Below are 21,417 nucleotides of genomic sequence, written 5' to 3'. Positions count from 1 at the left end.
TACTACCATCATCTAAGTGGCATGGAAGTTATGATACATGTTTCGGTAATGTCACAGAATCAATAGACTACATGGTTAGTGTCTGAAAATATAAGCGCCTTTTCCCCACGGGACAGAAAGACAAAAGTGGCACGACAGAGGCCCGACACATTTGTGTGTCTTCACACCCGTCAAATTATACCTTTCATTTTCAAACACTTCAATTGTTGTTGCTTTTTTTTTTTTTTTTTTACACAAGTGCTAAGTGATTATAGTGTTTCGTTGCCATTAATTGATATATCGAACTTAGAACCAATATACTAACAATAAATTGCACTCCGTAAAACCTATCATCGGTACCTGGTATCCATGCTATAGAGACAATCACCGAGACGAAGTTGTCCTTGCCCGTCTATGGATGGGCCATACATGATTTACGCATTCATATATGTTGAAAGGCGAAGATAACCTTCGGTGCAAAGGATGTGATGAGTCGTTCACCGGTAAACATTTTGTATTAGACTGCATTGACCTGTCTACTCGAGAACTTTTTTATCGTAACATTACAAATCTAAAGACCCTTTTTGAAACTGTTGAGATTTATAAAATTTTAGCTTATCTGAAAGATCTTGGTTTGTATTATAGAATATGACTTACTATTTTGATCGTTTGTGATAATATAATCATTTAAAATTTTTAGCATTTTTTATTTTTGGATCACTTTTTGTACAATTTCCCATCCTTATCCCCTGGTACCGTTTTGTGAATAGTTAACACACTCCGAAACACCAGAACATAATGTCACATTAAAAATCTGATCTATGTAGCGAGTTATAAAAAACAAAAATATTACCTTGCTCCGGAAATAATAACGTCAAAGAATGGCCGATTGACTTCAAAATTTTGTTCTCTTTTCAATGTTGTTGTTATTCCAGGATGGAAATTAGAAACTGTGGAACATTGCTTGAATCAGAAATTGCTAAAAGCATTCTTTTCTGCAATACCCTATAGATGTCGCATAAATTATCAGTGATATGTAAAATAATATGGAAAATATTAAGGTTTGCTTTCCGATTTCTGAATATGTTGGTTTAATTGACTACTTACTATTGTCCCGAAAAAAATTCTTCAGTCATCCTTTTAAGGTCCTCGCTTCTAGGCGCCTAAGTTCGACTTGCTTTTTGTGAGTATACTTCAGTTTCATGTCTTTCACACTTTTTCATTAATATAGATATGCCCTTACTTACGTTCGCAATTGTATGCTTATTTTTTCAAACTTCATTTTTATGTATGTAGCAGACATAGTCACAAACAACATACCCTCGCTGATTTGACGTGCATTCCGGCGTATTAGGAATAACATTAATACATTACTTCATAATGTGATCAGCGAATTACTTAGATAATTAAAATATTAATTTCTTTATCAACATTATATATGTTTCTGTCCGTTATCTTTCTTTTGGGATAGTAACATTTTCCTCTATAACAAGGTACTGTTTTACGTAGAGAAGAAAACATGTTCAAAGTGCTGACGGTTGCAGGGAGTGTAAGATAGTGTTACAGTATGACAGTCACGTGAAGTGTAAAAGAGCTAATACAGTATGACAAACACGTGGGAGTGTCATAAAGTTATATTTTTACATTGTAGTACGAAATCACATATTGTAAAAAACTATTTTGTTTGATATTAACACTTCCTTTATGCACCCAACAACACGAAAAACATAGATTCGGCCATGGTCTATAAATAGCCTTGCGGGGTATTTGAAAATACCGTTTCTTAACGTTTAAACAATACATACTGTCAGCATCCTGTATATTATTAGTTATAATATATGTTGCAGATGGACCCCAGTATCTTACAATAGAGGGCGCTGAGGGACCTGTTGTCATCGGCGATAACTATGGTCCAGTGATATGCAAAACTCACTGTAACCCTCCATGTGATCTGGAATGGAGAAGGCAAGGCTTTCTGTTGACTTCATCCAACAGTCCTTCTGATCAACTTGTTTTGGTTGATAGGCACTTTCCCAGAATAAGGGAGATAACTTACACTTGCACAACGCGCCAATCATCGGGATGTATACCCTTTTCGACACGGGAAAAGAATATAACAGTTGACATCTATTGTAAGTGCAATTATTTAAGTTTTACATGTACATCCTTCACCTTACTTTTATCTGTTTCATTTCTACTCTCTTTCATCTTGTCTATTTTTTCTGTTAAGAAGTTTTATTATTTAATCAGCGAATGGAATGATAAAAATACCTGTTATTGCATATCTATAAGCGATACAAGACATTCAGCTTCTTTGAATCTTTAAAACTTTCCAGAGCATTGTGTTTGAAATGAATGTGTTAATTACATGCTTTGATTGTACAGTCCCAGCCAAAATCACGTCAGTAAGGTACCTTGGTGAAGTCATTGAAGATAAACCTGATATCCTCAAATCCTCGGAAGGATCCAGTTTGCGGCTCAGTGTTGAAGTTGAAAGCAACCCACCTTCTACCGTCATTCTTTTACGTGACCAGGAAGTAGTCGCATTAGGTGTACTTATTACTGATGGAAACTATGCGATTGAATTTGACAACATTCAGTGTTATCACACAGGAACCTATGACGTCAGTGCGACCAACTATATCACTTCGAATAGAAGTAACATCAGCCCCTCCTTGTGGCGATTTAGTCTTCAAGTCTCCTGTAAGTACTTAACAAGAATTGTACATTTATTTCACGTTGGAAACGCCTTTCGACCAAGGTTAATTTTTTGATATACATTTTAGATTTACAGAACGTCATTTTACTCAAATCAGTTCCCCTGTATTTATGTATTAAAGAACCATTTACGTTAAAGTTCCCAATGCGACGTTTGATGCTATTGTTTGAGAAACATTTCATGAAGCAACAATATGCCATTACTGTTGTTGTCTAAAGCTTATTAGTTTGTATAGGAAGTAGCAAAATATTTTTCTTCTGAAATAAATGTTCACAATTTTAGTTTCGTACATTCATGATATACAGCTGTTGTTTTAAGGCGTGAACCACTTGGAGAAAAACTGCTAGATGTATATATATATACTGTTAAAGCTTTGATTTGCGTGACTGTTTTATTTTTACTTCTTTCGTGCATGTTCTTAACGTGATATGTCCACTGACTATTATAATTAGCAAAAGCAAATTGTTTTTTTTTTCCAAAAACCAGGAAAATTGAGCCAAAAGAAAATATGTTTTGCAATATATGTTAAAAGCATAAATGCAGGGGAACAATGTGACTTCTTTTTTCGTAGGCTTCCCACGAAGACTAAGCCCTTTGAACAGTACTATTGAAGTATTATTGGAAATGTATCAGATTGCTGTTTTAAACGTTACTGTGATCGCTTACCCAAGACCAACAAACACATGGTCGTTCGGTGTGACGTCACTTCCTCTTATAAAGATCACCGACTACAAATATATCATTAGAGGCGTAGTAAGTGTCATCGGACCGTCAGACTTTCAGGTATACAAACTCAATGTCAGTAATGGTGTACAGGAGGAGTTGACGGTCACGTTCCAGATCAACCAAGAAGGAGGTAAAATACACAAAATTAGTCATTAAGTAAATTCTGTAAAAGCACATCAAGGTATAATAAAACAGACTGTCATTGGGTATATGAAAGGTGTATGGTTCATATTTATATCTCATTTGGGAATGTTCTATTTTATTTTGAAGCATTGATTACGATATGTTTGATATGTTTTGGGATGTCCGAATAACAGAACAATCATCTCCTTATAGACGTTATCTTCAAGTGCTGTCATAATTTCCAGATTTGTGTGCTGTTGAAAGAAAGAAATACTTAAGATTCGTAATAATTACAAAATACTGAGCTGTATTATACATCGAATTATGCTGCTCATGGCTATTTATTCTTTACATAGAAAACCATTCCAGCAAGATAATTGATTGAACTTGGAAGTTGTTGAAATTTAATTTGTAGCAGAACAGATTTATTGGTCTGTTACCATTCTACATTAATTGACATAGGTAACAATAACGACTGGCTGGCTAGCCCCTTTTTAGAAAAAGGCACATGTTGTATGATTTGATGCATTGCTGATATTTCAGTGTGAAAAAAATTACTGGCACATGTTGTATGGTTTATTGAAGTGCATAATCTTAAAAAGTTCTGAATATTTCAGTGTGATTACAAATAAATATATTTTTAATGTTGTGTTCATTAAGTTTTCCGTGAAGTGTATTTGCTGTGGTTAGAATGCTATCGAAACAACACTGACGTATAATTACCTTGCTGTAATAATCTGTTCGTTGTACTTCTTGTATAGATCAATTAACCTGCTGAGATCCTAGTTATTATTTTGACCCACATTTTAGATTCACCGACTAGGCCACAGATGAACTGGACAACCATAGCATTAGTGGTTACTATTGTGATTCTTACCTTAGCTCTGGTCATCGCCATTTCTGTAAAAATAAGAAAGCAAAACCGACATGGTAAGTGAAAAGTAATTCATATTTATCACTATCTATTGAATATATATTTCATCTTACTTCATATCACTGACATTTTTTTTATTATAAGTTAAGAAACCATTATTGATAGTAGAATCATTCGGTATAAAGGGACATTACTGTCTAGATGTGATATATTCAATCAAAATGTTACAGATATTTAACAAAAGTCAAGTTATTATACCTATTATAGTTAAGTACTTAGATTTTCAATTATTTTCATTTCTTTTTTATTGAAACACGATTAAATTGGACTATAATCTGCGAAATAATCATTTCAGTTCCAAGGTTTTTTCCCCGATCAAATGAAATTGAATATTTTACCAGATGCTAGTGTCTTATAAAATTATAACAAATGGGATCTTTTAGGATAAGTCCATCTTGGTTTGGCCATGTATCATAAAACTCTCTTGCTCAGTTAGGTGATTGTCAAGGAGTATTGCTTCCAGTAGTAGTCATTCGAAAAAGAGAGGAATTACGCAACGTCCTTTCAATTTGCTTGTGCTGCTTCATTCACAACAAATAATTTGACGTAAGATTTAACATAAGCTGTTGTCTTCATGTACATCTTTCTTTGAGTCGGAGTTTGACCTAGTGTTATTGAATTCCACTTTGGATTATGGTTATTTTTAAACGTTGACTTTTTCGTGTTGATTTTTTTTTCATTTGGTTTACGAAGAAGACAAATACTTTTATTCAGTCAGGTTCAATCTTGTTCAGTTATGGTTATATTTAATTGTCTTTATTTCCGCTTTAACTTAAGCAGGAATTAATTCAACTCTTTCTCCATAAGAATTATTGGACTCTTGATGTTAGGATAAGTTCAACATATCTATTTAAGAATATATTCCAGTTCAGTTTTGGGTATCTTCCAATTACTTCTATTGATACTTTTTTTCTACCTTAAAATACCGTTTCTTTTTTTTTACCTCTCCTAAAGTTTACAGATACAAAAATAACTAAACATTCAGCGCAAAAAAAAAATGGGACGACCCATTGTCTTTCAGATTACAGAAGAAAAAAAGAACCTTTTTTCATGGCATATATATACATAATGCCTTTATTGAAAACTAAATTCTAATGTTTATTCTATTGAGCTTCCCTGGAAGAAAATATCAAAAGTTAGACAAGAACGGCATCTAAACGTATCTCTAATGGACTGAATTTCGCACGAAATTCAAGCCCAGTGTGTGATACGATGAGGTTACGGGAATCTGTCATTCATAGTGTTATACCACAAAGACCGCCTGTTATGTGTGATGATCCAGAGCGATACAAACGTTATATAGTAAATAACCATGATAACTGTAACTATATTAAATAAAACATTAATCATTCTATCAAAGTATGCATTTTTATGTCGTAGAATAGAGTACATAGCTTATTTCTGATATTGAATAACATTTTTGTAGAAAGAATTGAAATACCATTATAAAACGACGGAAATAAATTCGTTTGTTTGCTTGCTGGATTTCTATCGAGGCTCCCGGAGTTCCTATCGCTATATTCAGTTTATTAATGGTATCGTTTGGTTTTGTAGTATTCAATGATGTTGATGTTGTTTAGTTGGATTAGTGATGACAATGAAATCAAACTTCTGGTCTTCGTGTTTTATTTTAGATAAATATATTTACAAAATACAACCATATACATTGTATAAATTATAACATAGTTTAGGCAAAAGCAGGAGATAGCGGGAGTCTCGCCAGTGGAAACTAGCCGCTCTCCTCCGTCTCTCCTGTCTGAATTTTCCTCTTCTAGTAGGCCAAGAGTGGTCTGTTTATACCAAAAGTTTGACACATAGATTAAACGTGGCAACCGAAGTAATAATCTGGATGTGAGATGGCAATATAAGATTTTCCTCTGAAAAAGATTATTTAACACAGGTTTGGTTTGATAATTTAAAACTATAGTTCACTATCAAAGTTCAAGTGCAGTAATTAATTCACGCATATTATCCCCTAAGTGATTTATGATATTCAAATTGATATTACAGTGATTGTTATCAGTAGAATTTCATTACGCATTGCAGGGCAGGAATATAACTCTGACACAGTTGCACGCCATGATCCCCAGGTCAGAGGTAACGTCCATGACGGAGCAGAAAGCAGTTTGGACCAGCGTAAGAGAATTCACTTTTAAGTAATAACATTTATTGTGAATTATTTCGAGATTTTTTAATAGTTGATATCTAGAGCGAACTACTAAGTACTGTTCAACGTTTTAATGATCAACTGTTACTGTACACAAGTTTTCATTCCATTTTTCACTACTTCCTTTTCCTTCGATCGAGTTTATCTCCTCTTAGTGTTAACAATCGTAGTCAAATATCCTGACTAATGTAAGACTATATTTTGGCAAAATCTTTCATAAGTGTTATGAACCGTTATAACAGTCCATTAGCTTCTGATTAGTCAAAAGCAATACTCACCCGATTCACATGCAATTAATGTTTAATCTAAGGGTTTATGGGGATGGCAAATGGAATTGTTCCACGACGAATGATCAATGAACTAGCCCATATGTGTTTTATTTTGTGTTACAAGCAATAGTTCAAGTTTTAAGCCGCCATTCTCTCGTATATTTAAACAAATTATTTACTATTTACATGTACATAAAGCAATGATAAAGTTTGATTTGACCATGGTCTTTATTTCCAGCACGGTATAATTTGAGGACAATAAGGGAAGTGGTCTGCTTTATTTGGGAGAAGTAATAGTAGTCAGCCATTCTTGCAGCATTCCTCTTTTATTTCCTCACATTAAATAAGTAAAATTGTTGAAAGCGTGATTTATGGAGATTGAAATTGTACTAACGGTTTAGATTTCAAACAATCCTCTCAAAATATTGACATTTCTGTGTGATAGTACTATGAAATATTTTTCATATGTCTGAATTAAAAGACTTTCTTTCTATTTTAAAGGCCAGGATCATATTTACGACACCGTTATTGATAAACAAATGCAGAAAACCAACAAACCTGGAGAGCTCCAAAGCAGCGCAACCAGCCGCGGAATTCGGGTCAAGGCCAATAGGGGTGGGTTCATTTCCATTGTTTTATGGGGTATAATTTGTTTTTCTTAGTGGAATTCTTTAAGATATATCCGTGTACAGGCTGGCTCATTAGCATCGACCATATTCAAATGTACAAGACCGTGAACGATTCAAATGACAAAGTTATGGTAAATATAAAAAAAAATTAATTCAAATTCAAAGTTATGAAGAAGAGGTTAGGAACGTTACTAATCGCAAAATGACAAATATACATATTCTACATCCGCTGCTTATCTCGACCTTTTTGTTATTATTTCTTGATAGCACGATCCCTGCATATGATGATTACATATTTACATTCGATATGCCATGACCTGTTCCTAGTGTCCTAGAGTTTTCATTCAAAATGTCTTTAACGTGTTTCTATTTCTTTGTGCGATATGAAGGCAGGCGTTTTTGATGCGCGTTAATTTGCCTTCTTTATCAATTGATGTATAACGTTCTTATTTGCAAACGTGACACTATTTACTTAAATTGACCAAGATATACATGGAGGTATTGTCGAATAAGCGGATGTCGTTTTCTCTTCTGGAATACCTGATCTTATTATCCATGTTCTTTTCCAGGGGACTCGGTCTTATTTTTTTCTTTTGTTCATATTTTGCCCTAGTTTTATGGAGTTTGAGTTTGTATAATGATCATGGTCACGTGCTGACGTTTTCTTTCTGTTGTTGTCTCAACAGTCATTATTCATACCAACGTTGAGTTCAAATTCATACCTAAAATGGTATGATAAAGCTGTAACTTACTTCGGATGAATGTTGATTGTCATTTTGGAAGACTTATATAACAAATTTCTTAATTCCATACGAATGGTATGTGTATGGCCTTTCAATAGACAAGATTACTTTTGTGAGGATTAAATATATCACAATTTATGTGAATGGAAAGATACCTGTTTTTAACCTTTCATTGATAAATTATTTACAAAACTTTTAACAAATTGTCCAATAGGAGGCGATTCTGTTCAATCAAGAACTGGCAGCGGGTATTTTGAGATTGGACCAAGCAGAGGTAAACAAATTCCACGGACAAGGGCTCATTTCGTGCTTGAAACGGTATTATATAGCCGGAGATAAATTACTACTCTCGGAATAATTCATTTGTGATATATTAATCGTCTTCGTTCTAATTTGTTTACTGTTTCCAGATGTTTTTGATGCATAATAATCATGCTGATTGTGTATAAGGGTTTGTCTTTTAAACTATAAACATATGCAATATTACATTTATGAAATTGGTGACATTTGATGTAAGTTCACTTCCCCATTTGATTTTAAGCCTTCAACCTTCAAATATTGGGCTATTCAAATCGCTCTCTATCCATTATCTGAGGTCCGTAAAAAGTTTTGGTATCAATTCGTATGAGAAAAACTCATTTCATTTCTGAAATTTCATTTGTATGGTTTCTCTTGCTTCTTACTTGTGTTCGTTTGATTTCGAACTTATCAGAGAAAACAATATGGCTGGAAGGTGGTTGTTTCTTGAAAGTACGCTATTGATCTCTAAAATTTGTCCCCTTGGTCCCTCATTGTTGTGTACATATAATTTTGGGAACGATTATAGTAACAAAAATGGCTGACATCTTTGGTTGACAGTTGAAAAAATGGTTATTTTTCAGAGAAATTTCTCAATTTCTTAGAAGAGAAAAGAACGGAATATATCCAACTTTAAAAAACATCCGAAAATAAATGATGCCAAGATCCCTTTCGGATCTTTTGTTGATATATGTTTCGATCAATTGTGATGACTTAATGGTCCCTTCCGTTTCCAAAAAATAGACTATTAGCGTTACTTATGAGTCCTACTAGGATGACAATGTCGTATGATGCAGTTTAAGTCAATTCCATATGAAACCACATCGAAGTTAATTATCACGTATTATTTCATAGAGAGTATTGCTACCTTGAATTTGTTGATTCACTGTATGATTTTATGTTTTACCGGCTTCTGCGATAGGTGGCGCTCCTGACAAAATTGATAATCATAGTGAAAACTTCGAAATGAAAAAGCCAAAAGGTAAATTACATACAGTTAACGTAACATCGCTTTACAAAAAACAAGAATTAAGATTTTTCTACATCACCCAATGTTTTTTACATACAGACGAATGAAATTATGGCAATTTTTTTTCAGGTGAAATCTATTCAGTATTCTCCTTAGAGGTAACATATTTTTTTCTTTCATGTTTTTATGTACAGAACAGTGTTAAAAATACCTCTATTGATATATTTTTTTTCTTTTGCAACAGATCGCGCTCCTGCACAAACTGATGGTGGTAGACCGTACTTGGAAACAATACCGCCTGAAGGTAAATAGCACACCATTAACGCTACATTATATTTAATGTTGGGGGAGGGTATTTACAGTGTAACAAATACTATTTAGGAAATGTTCTTCATCAATCAAGCTTTTCTTGAAAAAAGAAGATATAGCAATATTTAAGTAGATACTTTTCTCTTGATTTTATTATACGTTTTAATACAAATAACATTGAAAAACACAGTCTTTAAGTTATACCAAAGATGCTTAAATCCTAAATTAAGGAATGCAAACCTAGAATTAAAATTATGAAGAAAAATGCAGCCGTCATTGATAATGAGACAATACACGACAAATGAGAAATATACATACTATACATAAACCACCTAACTCCATCTTTCCTTATACTGAAATAAGCAGGAACAGCTTCCCACCAAGTTGTATCAAAAACGTGATGATTGTAATTTCCGTATTGGGAATTTTCCATTTCTGGATGACATTTCACGGATTCATCCCAAAACTGTGTGGTTAACATGTGACATACCTAGCTTGGATTAACCAAGATGTACGTCGCATGTGTCGTTGATGGCACAGACGTCTACTCTTCCGGAACGCCTTGTCGTATTATCCTTGTACTGTTTCAGTCGATTTTTAAAAAAATATTTTGTTTTGTTCATTTTTCGTCCTAGTTCAATTGATTTTGAGATTGGATAATCTGAAAACGAGTATTTCGAGATGGCACCGGCTAGAGTACGCAAACATTAACGACACTTTAACTATAACAAGGCTTCTTTTCATGTCATGTTCAAAACGGTTTGACGTAGCTGAGAATATATCACTACTGATGGTGAAAATCTTTTATGTCATATTTAGGGTCTTCGTGGATTAATTTCTACAGTTTCTATCACATTTCGTGATATGTAGGGTTGGTTTACATTTCAATCTGGTTTTTAGCCAACAACCATGAGATGGTGGCTATTCAAATCGCTCGACGTCCGAGGTCCCTCCGTCAACATTTTTTTATACCAATATTAATAAGGATGTGCAAAATTTCATTTGCAGGTTCTCCAAAGTCCCTAGTTTTGACAGTTTATCATCGCTTCTTCTTATGCAGTACCAAATGATTTTTTTTTTCAAATTTAATTTTGATAGTTTCCCTTGGTACCTAGTCGTGATCGGTTGATTTTGGGACCAATCAAAATAACAGAAAGGGTGACAGGTGGCCATCATCGATTTTAACAAAAATAAATGTTCTTCAAAAAAAAGTACTGCATGAATCTTTCTCAAGTTTCATATGTAGGTTTCAGTAGATTCTTGGCTGTGTCGGCTTGAATTTTAGACTGATCAAAGAAACAGAATGTTTACAGACAGCCATTGACATTTTTAAAGTATATCTATTTTTAGAAGGAGTTTCTAAAGTATATAGAAGAGAAAAGAAGGGCACACATCTGCCAAATATTAAGGACAAATGGAGAGATTAAACAATTCCTATGGGATCTTTTATTGACATTTATTTTAGATCAATTTTCATTATTTCAAAATTATTGTCAACTGAAATCTTTGTCGGTAGTATCTTCAGAAGTTAAAATGAATACCTTTTAGGTTTTTTTGTGCACAATATATAATAAAGGAATGTTTAAAACACTTTTGTATGTTGTTCATTAATAGATTATCTACATTATGTATTTAGTAACCTGTCCAACAGGTGACGCTTCTACTCAAACAGGTGATCGTTACATGTACTCGAACATCAAAGACCCTTTGTCTATACCACAGCTTAGTTAGCTTAGTTCTGTGGCATATCTTAACGGTACTATGCAGTCGGAAATACTATATATAATGTCATATGAGGCGTCTTCATTGAAAGAGTTCGTTTTGTTTACTGAGAATTCATTATTTGGACTAAAAATAAAAGCTTATCACTTATATGTTTTTGATTTACGTAACAGGTAGCGCTTCTTTGCAAGCAGGTGAATATAGTGGGTACTTAAACATGAAGCGGACGGAAGGTAAAACATTGTGTAATAGCATAATGCTATATTCTGTTTTACAATCACCAAAATATTCTGCATAAATCTTGAAATCCGGATAACAGCATCAACAATTATGGCAATATTTTTTCTTATCTTACAGTGGCCAAAACAATGTTGATATCAATTTTGCTTACTATATCGGGACTGACTAAACTTGAAATCATAATATACTGTTCAAAGTTTTATTCGTGGTACTTACTAGAAGACAATAATTGTGTGGTTTTACTGGGATCGTTTTGATTTGTTCACCAGGTGCTGTGACAGGTGACAAAACAATATCTGCAGATGATAAAAATGACTACATCGAAGTGCATTCCAAGAGAGGTAATATGTTCTACATAGTTGGACAATCGTATTTCTTACTATAGTGAGTTTGCAGCAGAAGGTTGTAATACACATCTTTATTTTTTGACTTGTAACTCTTCATAAACGGTAATAACAACATCGAATAAACTTTAATGTTGATGAATCTGAAGGACGCGGGGTTAAAACGTCGAAGTCTGTTATAGGTCGTACTCTGTGCAATCTTTGTCGTAAATACTTTATTTAGATATTATGCTGACAGCATTGTTTTGTTTTCGTACACAGGGAAGGACCATAGCTATGAAAACACAGTATCACAAACCGTGGACGCCGCGACAGGGCCGGAACATGTAGGTGTCATCGATTTGTCTTGATGTCAATCCAATTTCCTGACAGTCTATCTCTTGAAATTTGAATTTTACCCTGCGTGCTTTGTGACATACAGAACTATATTTGAGATTAAGGGAAAATATATTATTTATCATAATTGTGATCGCCCTCGTCCTTTGTGACATACAGAACTATGTTTGAAATTAAGGGAAAACATATGTATTTATCATAATTGTGATCGCCCTCCCCAGCAGGCATTGTACGTCAAATTTACGTCATATTTTCGTCAAATGATGGTCAGGACGTCACTGACGAGTATTTGACGAAGATCTGACGTAAATACCCTGACGTCAAATTGATGTCAGAAGTAAAACGTCAGATGTACGTCAAGTGGCCGGAAAACCTGACGAAAATAAAATGTTCACAAAAGTTGATTTTGATTTCAGAAACGATCTCGGGTTAGCGTACTGTTGCAGAAAATACTGCTTGTCCCACCTTCCGCCCCTTCAGTTCTAGTTTTGTCATGATTGAAACAACATTCTTTATCCTTCATTAAGCAGTTCTTTCTACAGCTTCATAATTTTAACCAAGCTGTATAAATGAAAAAAATATCGTGGTATATATTGCGGTTGATATCAATCTGATTAAAATCCAGATCCCAAAATACATCACCAGAAGCCGGTGGGTTTTTTTTTCTCTTGTTACCTCCCTTTAATGGCACATCGAAATTTCGAAAAATAAAATCATCACAAATACATCTACACGATAAGAAATTGTTGTGTCAACAAAAAGCTTTTGTTGGCTATTTGATGCTTTAATTTAAAAATTCACCTTCTTTTAGTAAAATATGGAACGATATGAATATTATCACCGGAGTAGTTCGTTCATACTTCCTGTCATTTTAAAATTCTAGCGGGCGCCGAGTGTTACGGCGGGAAACGAGGTCACATCGGTTTTTGAATTTTTTACATTTACTTTTGGATTTCTGTCTACAGCTGGTTTATTTTGCTTCATTCTCGGAAAAGGTGAGTTGGTTTATCACTCAATGTCTGTATTTGCACCGTTATAATTTTACTTTTGTTTTTTGTTGACTTTTTAGCTGTTTAAAAAATCATGGTGGAAACAGATTACACGAGGTTACACAACTCGTGGCCACCGGATACGGTATTTCTTTCACTCGAGATAGGCTAGTTATGTTTTAAAAGTTATAATAGAAACACGCTGAAGCTTGTATCTTTTGTAACTTTAAAAAAAAATAACCAACTCGAGTGAAAGAAATGCAATAACCAGCAGTATTTTCTCCACTTTCAGCCATGCAGAATACACAAAGATATACAGCACTTTTTTGCTAAAATTTTCATATAACGTATCTATAAATCATTTTCACAAGTTGAATTGTTTTGGGATTTTTTAACCAGGTTTACTGTGCATACATCAATATTTTGACAAAATTGGCTGATATTTTGGGAGAAAAATAGTTAATGTACAAATGTAGGTATGTGTGATATGGATATTCTACCTAAGGGTGTATAAGTTGGGGTCTTAACGGAGGCTTCAAAGGTTATAACCCAAATGGCTCCTGTATGTGTGGTGCAAATTTTGAAGATGCTATACACTTTTTCTTCCAGTGTCCTCTTTACTCACATGTTAGACATCATGTTAATTCAGTATATAATTTATTAGGAAATGTTAACCTTATTGTTTTGCTTTATGGTATCATTGGAATGTCAGATGAATTTAGTAGTTTTATACTTTATCATACTAGTTCTTATTAAAAACAACTAAAAGATTCTCAATTTACAAGTAATAATATATACATACAAATCCTATAGTTATAATATTTAGTATACTTAAGGAGTTGTGGATGTAGTGTGGGAGTGAGTATGTGAGTGGTTTATTTTCTTTTCTTTATTCTCTCTTTATTATTATAAACTGAAAAATACCATCCTATTATTAACAAAAATTGAATATATTAATTAATTTAAAATATATCGGTATCATTTGGGAAAAGACTTAATCACATTGTTAATACTAAGTTTAGACTATTTATTTATAATATGTTATATATTTTGTTATGTATACTATTTATTAACAATGAAATATTTTGAAATTGAACAAAAAAGTTATAACCCAAACTTCTTCACCTTGGGTAGAATATTCATATTCTACATTCTTCTTTAAATCTTTAAAGGAATAAATTTTCTTCCCAATTGCAATGTTTTAACATTAAATGCAATACTAGAAAAAAATAAAGAACAACAAATGTTACATTAGTATTAGGATCTATTGCATTGATCCTTTCAGAAAGCACACAAAGGTGTACAGACTGCAGAGACGCTGACCTGGAAGCAGTGATCGGGTACACATTAAAACATGTGCCCGACAGGAGAAGTGGAGGAGGAGGAAGACACCAGTAAATAATGTTATCAACATTTATTTACATGAATCTCTGTACCAACAATCAATATTTAATATTGCAAACCTATTTTCAGGCATAAAGTTTCATGGAAAACTTCCTCTTTTATTATCTCCTCTTATTTGTATTTAATAATTTAAAGTCCTTCTTGTAACATATTGTGACATTCATGTATTGGGAAAAACACTGTCAACTTTTCATGGGAAATATGGTATTCAAATCTTAATTTTAAGAAGGGTTACTGGTATTATAATAAAATATACATTAATTTTGTTAGGGGCTCACTCTAACAGAGAATAAATATGAACATTTTATGTTTCAAACATTTTGTATTTTGTGCATTTGGAATGTTTCATGGTTGCTTTTTGTGTATGTATTTATAAATTAGGTTTTCAATATTTAATTTCAATAATTTCTTTAACAAGTTTTTTTTCCAATTCTTGTTTATTGTAAAATCTTGAAAAGAAAATGAATATTTTGTTTCTATTGTGCATGTTTTAAAATAATGAGTTTGATAGAAAATTTACACACGAGAGTTCATATATACAGAAGCTTGTTTGTATTGTCTTTAAGACTAGTTTTGTTATATTTAAACAATGAAGATCATGTCATGAATAATTTCTTTTGTCGCTCTTGTCATTTTTGTAAATTTGTTGATTATTGTCATGATACATATATAATTTTTTGTGCAATTATGCTATAAATAAAATTTGTAAGAGGAACTATATTTTGATTTATTTTATTAATATTACTTTTTAATTCTTCAAAGCATCCGCAACGTAACGCATCTGAAGTCAGATTCTGACCAATTCTGACTAATAAATGACGAAAATCTGACGTAAAATACTGACGTAATATAGATGTCAGACATTTACGTCAATATTACTTTCATTTCTGACCATTATTTGACGTAATCCTGACGTCAGGATTAAGTCCAAATCCGACGTAAATTTGACGTAAAATGCCTGCTGGGTCGTCCTTTGTGACATACAGAACTGTGTTTGAGACTAAGGGAAACCATACGTATTTATCATAATTGTGATCGCCCTCGTCCTTTGTGACATACAGAACTATGTTTGGAACTAAGGGGATACATGTATTTATCATAATTGTGAGTTGATATCAGATTCCTAGATATCAGTCTGTAGTCATTCTCGATTTTCATATTTAAGAACTGATACAATTATTTTATAACTTTATCAAAATAATATCCTTGACACTTTATTATCCAGCATGCGTCCTTAATGTTCATGCCCCATTTGAATGATTAGATGTAGAAAACTTGATATCTATAACAACATAAGGTTATATACCTATTACCACTATTAGCACTGACGAGTTAATGTTTACATTTTAAGGATATTTGTATTTTAGATTTTATTCTTGAATTAATTACGCTAACGTTCGTTGGCTAGATATTCAAGATGGCCACAGGCAGCCATATTCAAATTTGTACAGATATGTCTGAATAATACGAATAAGAGCTTCGTAAATTTATCCAGAATAATAGAAAAGTGAAAACATATAAACAGGAATATCTATAATATTCAGATGAGGAAATCGGACAACTGTAAACTTATTCATACAAATTATTTTTATAAATTAAAGTCACTGTTCCTCAAGTAAATCCTATGATATCCATTAAATGTATACGTTTTTTTTATGTTGATGCTAAATTATTGTTTCTACAAAAAGGTTCCCGATGTTAATATATAAATATTGGACTTGTCCTTTCTATGATATCCGTTAACTGTATACGTTTTTTTATGTTGATGTTAAATTATTGTTTCTACAAGAAGTTCCCGATGTAAATATATAAATATTGGACTTGTCCTTTCTATGATATTCGTTAATTGTTTATAGTTTTTTATGTTGGTGCGTTATGTTGATGTTACATTATTGTTTCTGCAGGAAGTTCCCGATGACGTAATCAGCGTATGCAGTGAAGAAGTAAAATAATATCATTATCATAATCATGTAACTATCATGTTAGGTGTTCAATACCAAATATGGTCAATGGAATGTTCTTCAAATTCAAATTTAGTGAAACTATAAGAAAACATGTACAAAAGAAAAAATACACACAAACTCCTGAAAAAAAATACCAAGAAAATAACACTGGGCGTAACGGAAAGTTAAGCGTCTTCAGCTTTATACAAACAAAGTAAACAACAACAGAAGGACCAAACATATCGGCCATTTTGCTTTTTTCCCCAACGTCATGATTTTTATTGTGGCTACACATGTAAAAAAAAAAGGCAAGAAGCAGAACTATGATCCGCTGGTGTTTACTGTTGTCATAAACGTGACGTCTGTACGACATGGTTATATTCATATGTGATAAACAGAATATGTCACTTGTGTCCATTCATTTAAAAGGCAAATGAAGTAATAAGAAAGGCTTCATTAAACGATGATTATAAATTACCTTCATTGCCTCCAATTAGAGCATGTAACCTAGTCGGTTTTGTTTGTTTCTTATGTAAATATAACTTAAACTTCAGTTGATTATTGTAGTATTCCTGTGTTTGTAAACTACTTTATAATTACAATTATAGTTATTGTTAATGTACTGTACAGTATTATAGTGATCTTGATTGTCTCAATTGTATATTGTACTAATGCTGCATGAAATAGAACGTAACTTACCCATTACATTTATAGATAAATGTTAATAAAAATATGATATTTACAAATATTATGACGAAGCTTCGAAGTAACTTCTTCAGAGGTTTGTTCAGAATTACATTTTGGATTCGTTTCATAAATCTCTACTGAAATGGACACTTAGGTACAGCTTCCCGATCAGGACATATAATTACCTATAAAATTATGATAAAATCGAGGGTGAAATACGTTATCTGTACAATAACTCCTTAGTATAGATTCCTTATAGGTAAACACTCCATGTTTTAATGCAATAATGAAAATTGTCTTAATATATAGAGTTAATGTGATAACTATGAACAATAAAAATTGTGTATATCAAATAAATGCACATTATTTGTGATGTAACTATGAGCAATTAGTAATGCTACCGTTTTGACTATAAATTCGTCTTCCTATTGAAACATCAAGCTTATCGATGCAGCTAAGCCAAAAGATGATAAAAAGACATATAACACTGATAATCTTCCATAAATGAAGACCGATATATCACAAAGGGAACTTTTTCCCGGTTCTCGTGTGTCACGGTCGCATATGTAACTTTATGTATTTTATTAGTATTTTGTCGTTTTCTATGTGTAGTACGTGTTATGTTGTAACTTGGTGGATTGCACCCTATAATACCGAAGCCGATTGTTCAGGTAAGTTCAATAATACGAGAGAGGTTCCGAGGAGAGAATACGTTTGAAACATGGCGGCAATGCAGCAATTGTTTTCTGTACGGAGTTATTTACAGTCTCCGTAGGCCGGACATGTATAAGAAACACAGATAGCTGACTGTGTCGGAGCATTCCCATTTACCATTAGCATGAAACTCAGACAGACGTTTCCATCACTTATAATAACCACATGTAACACTGATTATCGCTTCGAAAAGTGCAATAGCCCCTAACTCCAAAGACCAAGTCGGGACGTCAGCAAACCCTACAACACTGGGGCGGGTATCAAAACTCTTACTTTCTCTTGTCCTGAGCTAAAACAGCAAGGAGACTAGAAGCTCCTCTTCACAATGAGACGATAGCCAGGTCACGAGGCCTGTGATAAATCAGGAAGTAACTCTCACATGCAGCAGTATCGTCGTAATATGAATCCTAAGTGGTACTTAGAGACTTAAGTGTAATTTATTTCCTTCGTACTATAATGATGTTTCGTTGAGGTGCAGATGAAGTATAAATATGGCTGTGATTTCATTGCAATATCTAAGAAAGACCAAAATTGTTTGTGCAACCCGTTCGTCAGTTCTCCCGCTTTGATTGAAAATAAGGTTTTTTAAAATTTTGCTTTGTTATTGCCTTCCATTCTATTAACAGCTTGGATAAATTAAGGAAGTGCCTGGATTGGGTGTTGGAGGGAAGTCAAAATTCCTGAAGAAAAAACACCGACCTGCAGCCAGTACCATGCTATAGCAGTAAAGACTGTCAGACACCTTAATCACTCGACCACCTCAATCCAATTTCTAATCATGCCATGGTTTGAAAACAAGAATGCACTACCTGTTTCTGTATATATATAGTAAAGTATTGGAGGATCGGCAGTACAATACCAGTGTATATATAGTAACCTATGGGAGGATCGGCAGTACACTACCTGTTCCTGTGTATATATAGTAAAGTATTGGAGGATCTGCAGTACACTACCTGTGTCTATATAGTAACCTATGGGAGGATCGGCAGTACACTGCCTGCTCCTGTGTATATATAGTAACCTCTAGGAGGATCGGCAGTACACTTCCTGTGTATATATAGCTACCTATGGGAGGATCGGCAGTATATATGGTAACCTATAGCTACCTATGGGAGGATCGGCAGTATATATGGTAACCTATGGGAGGATCGGCAGTACACAACCTGTGTATATATAGTAACCTATGGGAGGTTCGGCAGCACACTACCAGTGTATATATAGTAACCTATGAGAGGATCGGCAGTACACTACCTGTACCTGTGTATATATAGTAACCTATGGGAGGATCGGCAGTATATATGGTAACCTATAGCTACCTATGGGAGGATCGGCAGTATATATGGTAACCTATGGGAGGTTCGGCAGTACACAACCTGTGTATATATAGTAACCTATGGGAGGATCGGTAGTACACTTCCTGTACCTGTGTATATATAGTAACCTATGGGAGGATCGGCAGTACACTACCTGTGTCTATATAGTAACCTATGGGAGGATCGGCAGTACACTGCCTGCTCCTGTGTATATATAGTAACCTATAGGAGGATCGGCAGTACACTACCTGTGTCTATATAGTAACATATGAGAGGATCGGCAGTACACTACCTGTGTATATATAGTAACCTATGGGAGGATCGGCAGTACACTACCTGTGTATATATAGTAACCTATGGGAGGATCGGTAGTACACTACATGTTCCTGTGTATATATAGTTTCGAATCAATGAAACAAGACATTGTCAAAAACTGTAATTACATTTTATTTTTCTACATTGTATTAAAGACCCTAGAACAAACCCAATAGCTATACAATATATAACGCACATTTACCTTATTTTCACTTTGTATTTCAGATCATTCTCAAACATTAATTTCTCGAAAAAACTACTTACACAGTTATATAAATATAAATTTTATTTTATTTTTACAACAACTGCGAAACAAGTTGTTTCAACTGATACTAACCACCGATGGTGTATTGGGTTATTGTTGTTTTACGTCCTGTTAACAACCAGGACCATTTAAGGACGTGCCAGGTTTTGGTGTTGGAGGAGAGCTGGTTTTCCACCTGCGACTAATACCTGGAGACTACCCTACGTACGCCAAAAACTTGCGCTACAAGGTCAGGAGCTTAATCACTCCGCTTCTTCGTCATATAGATTTACATTGAAACACTATTAAGTAATATCGACATAATATGGATCGTTATTGGTACGATATTCCAACTACTGATGTTCGTTCGATATACTAGTAAAGATATACGATTAAAAAAGTAAAAACGACATAACGAACAAGTAAATTGTAAACTTTCGTGTCCGTCGCAGCGTTCATCAAGACAAAATACATCACAAATATAGAACATACTACAAAGGCCCAAACTATTATCGAGAACAATCAATCTGCTCCTTCATCAAGACACAATGTACCTTTATACATAGATCATAAATCAGAGACAAAGTTGCAAAAAACAAGAAATGTTCAACATGTCAGCATAATCGTAATCCAAACTCAAAGACCATGAAACTAGGGCAAAATATGAACAGAAGAAAGATTTTCACGGAGACTCCTGAAGATGTAAAAGAATAATATGACCAGGTGTTCTGTAGGAGTAAGCGTCTTCTACTTCATCGACGACACCTGCCATGTAAACTTTGGTCAATCCAAGAGTATTGTCACGTTCTCCAAGAACTAGGTATAAAAACATTGGAACTAACAGGTAAACTATTGAGCATCAAACACGTTGAGCTTCATAATACACAACGAAATGGAATATTTCTCAATGAGATCAATATGATGAACATTAAATTTCCAAAACCTGCATCCTTAGAAACCCTGTTTGACGAGTTTGTCCGTCAGTTGACGACTTCTTGCATGAAAGTCGTGATAATGGGAACATGTCATAGAATGTCGAATCGGATTCAATGGGTTGGGGAAGCAGGAACATTGCTATCTACAAATTGAAAATTCACAATAGGGAAAGTGAAATCATCTTGTTTATAATAATATAGCTTGGAGGAAAGCTGTCCATGTTGGTTTCATTGTACATCGGGATAAGCGGCTGATGTAGAAGAGTCTGTTGTGTCTTTGGTGGGTACACATGATGGAGGTGGTAAATACACATCTGGTTATTTAAAGTCAAGTCAATATACCTGAAGATGAAATCAAACGGTTTG

This window comes from Ylistrum balloti, unplaced genomic scaffold (genome assembly GCF_031769215.1).
Source record: "Ylistrum balloti isolate Yb309-2 unplaced genomic scaffold, AGI_CSIRO_Ybal_v1 Utg369594, whole genome shotgun sequence".
Lineage (NCBI taxonomy): Eukaryota > Metazoa > Mollusca > Bivalvia > Pectinida > Pectinidae > Ylistrum > Ylistrum balloti.
This window is presented reverse-complemented; position numbering follows the sequence as displayed.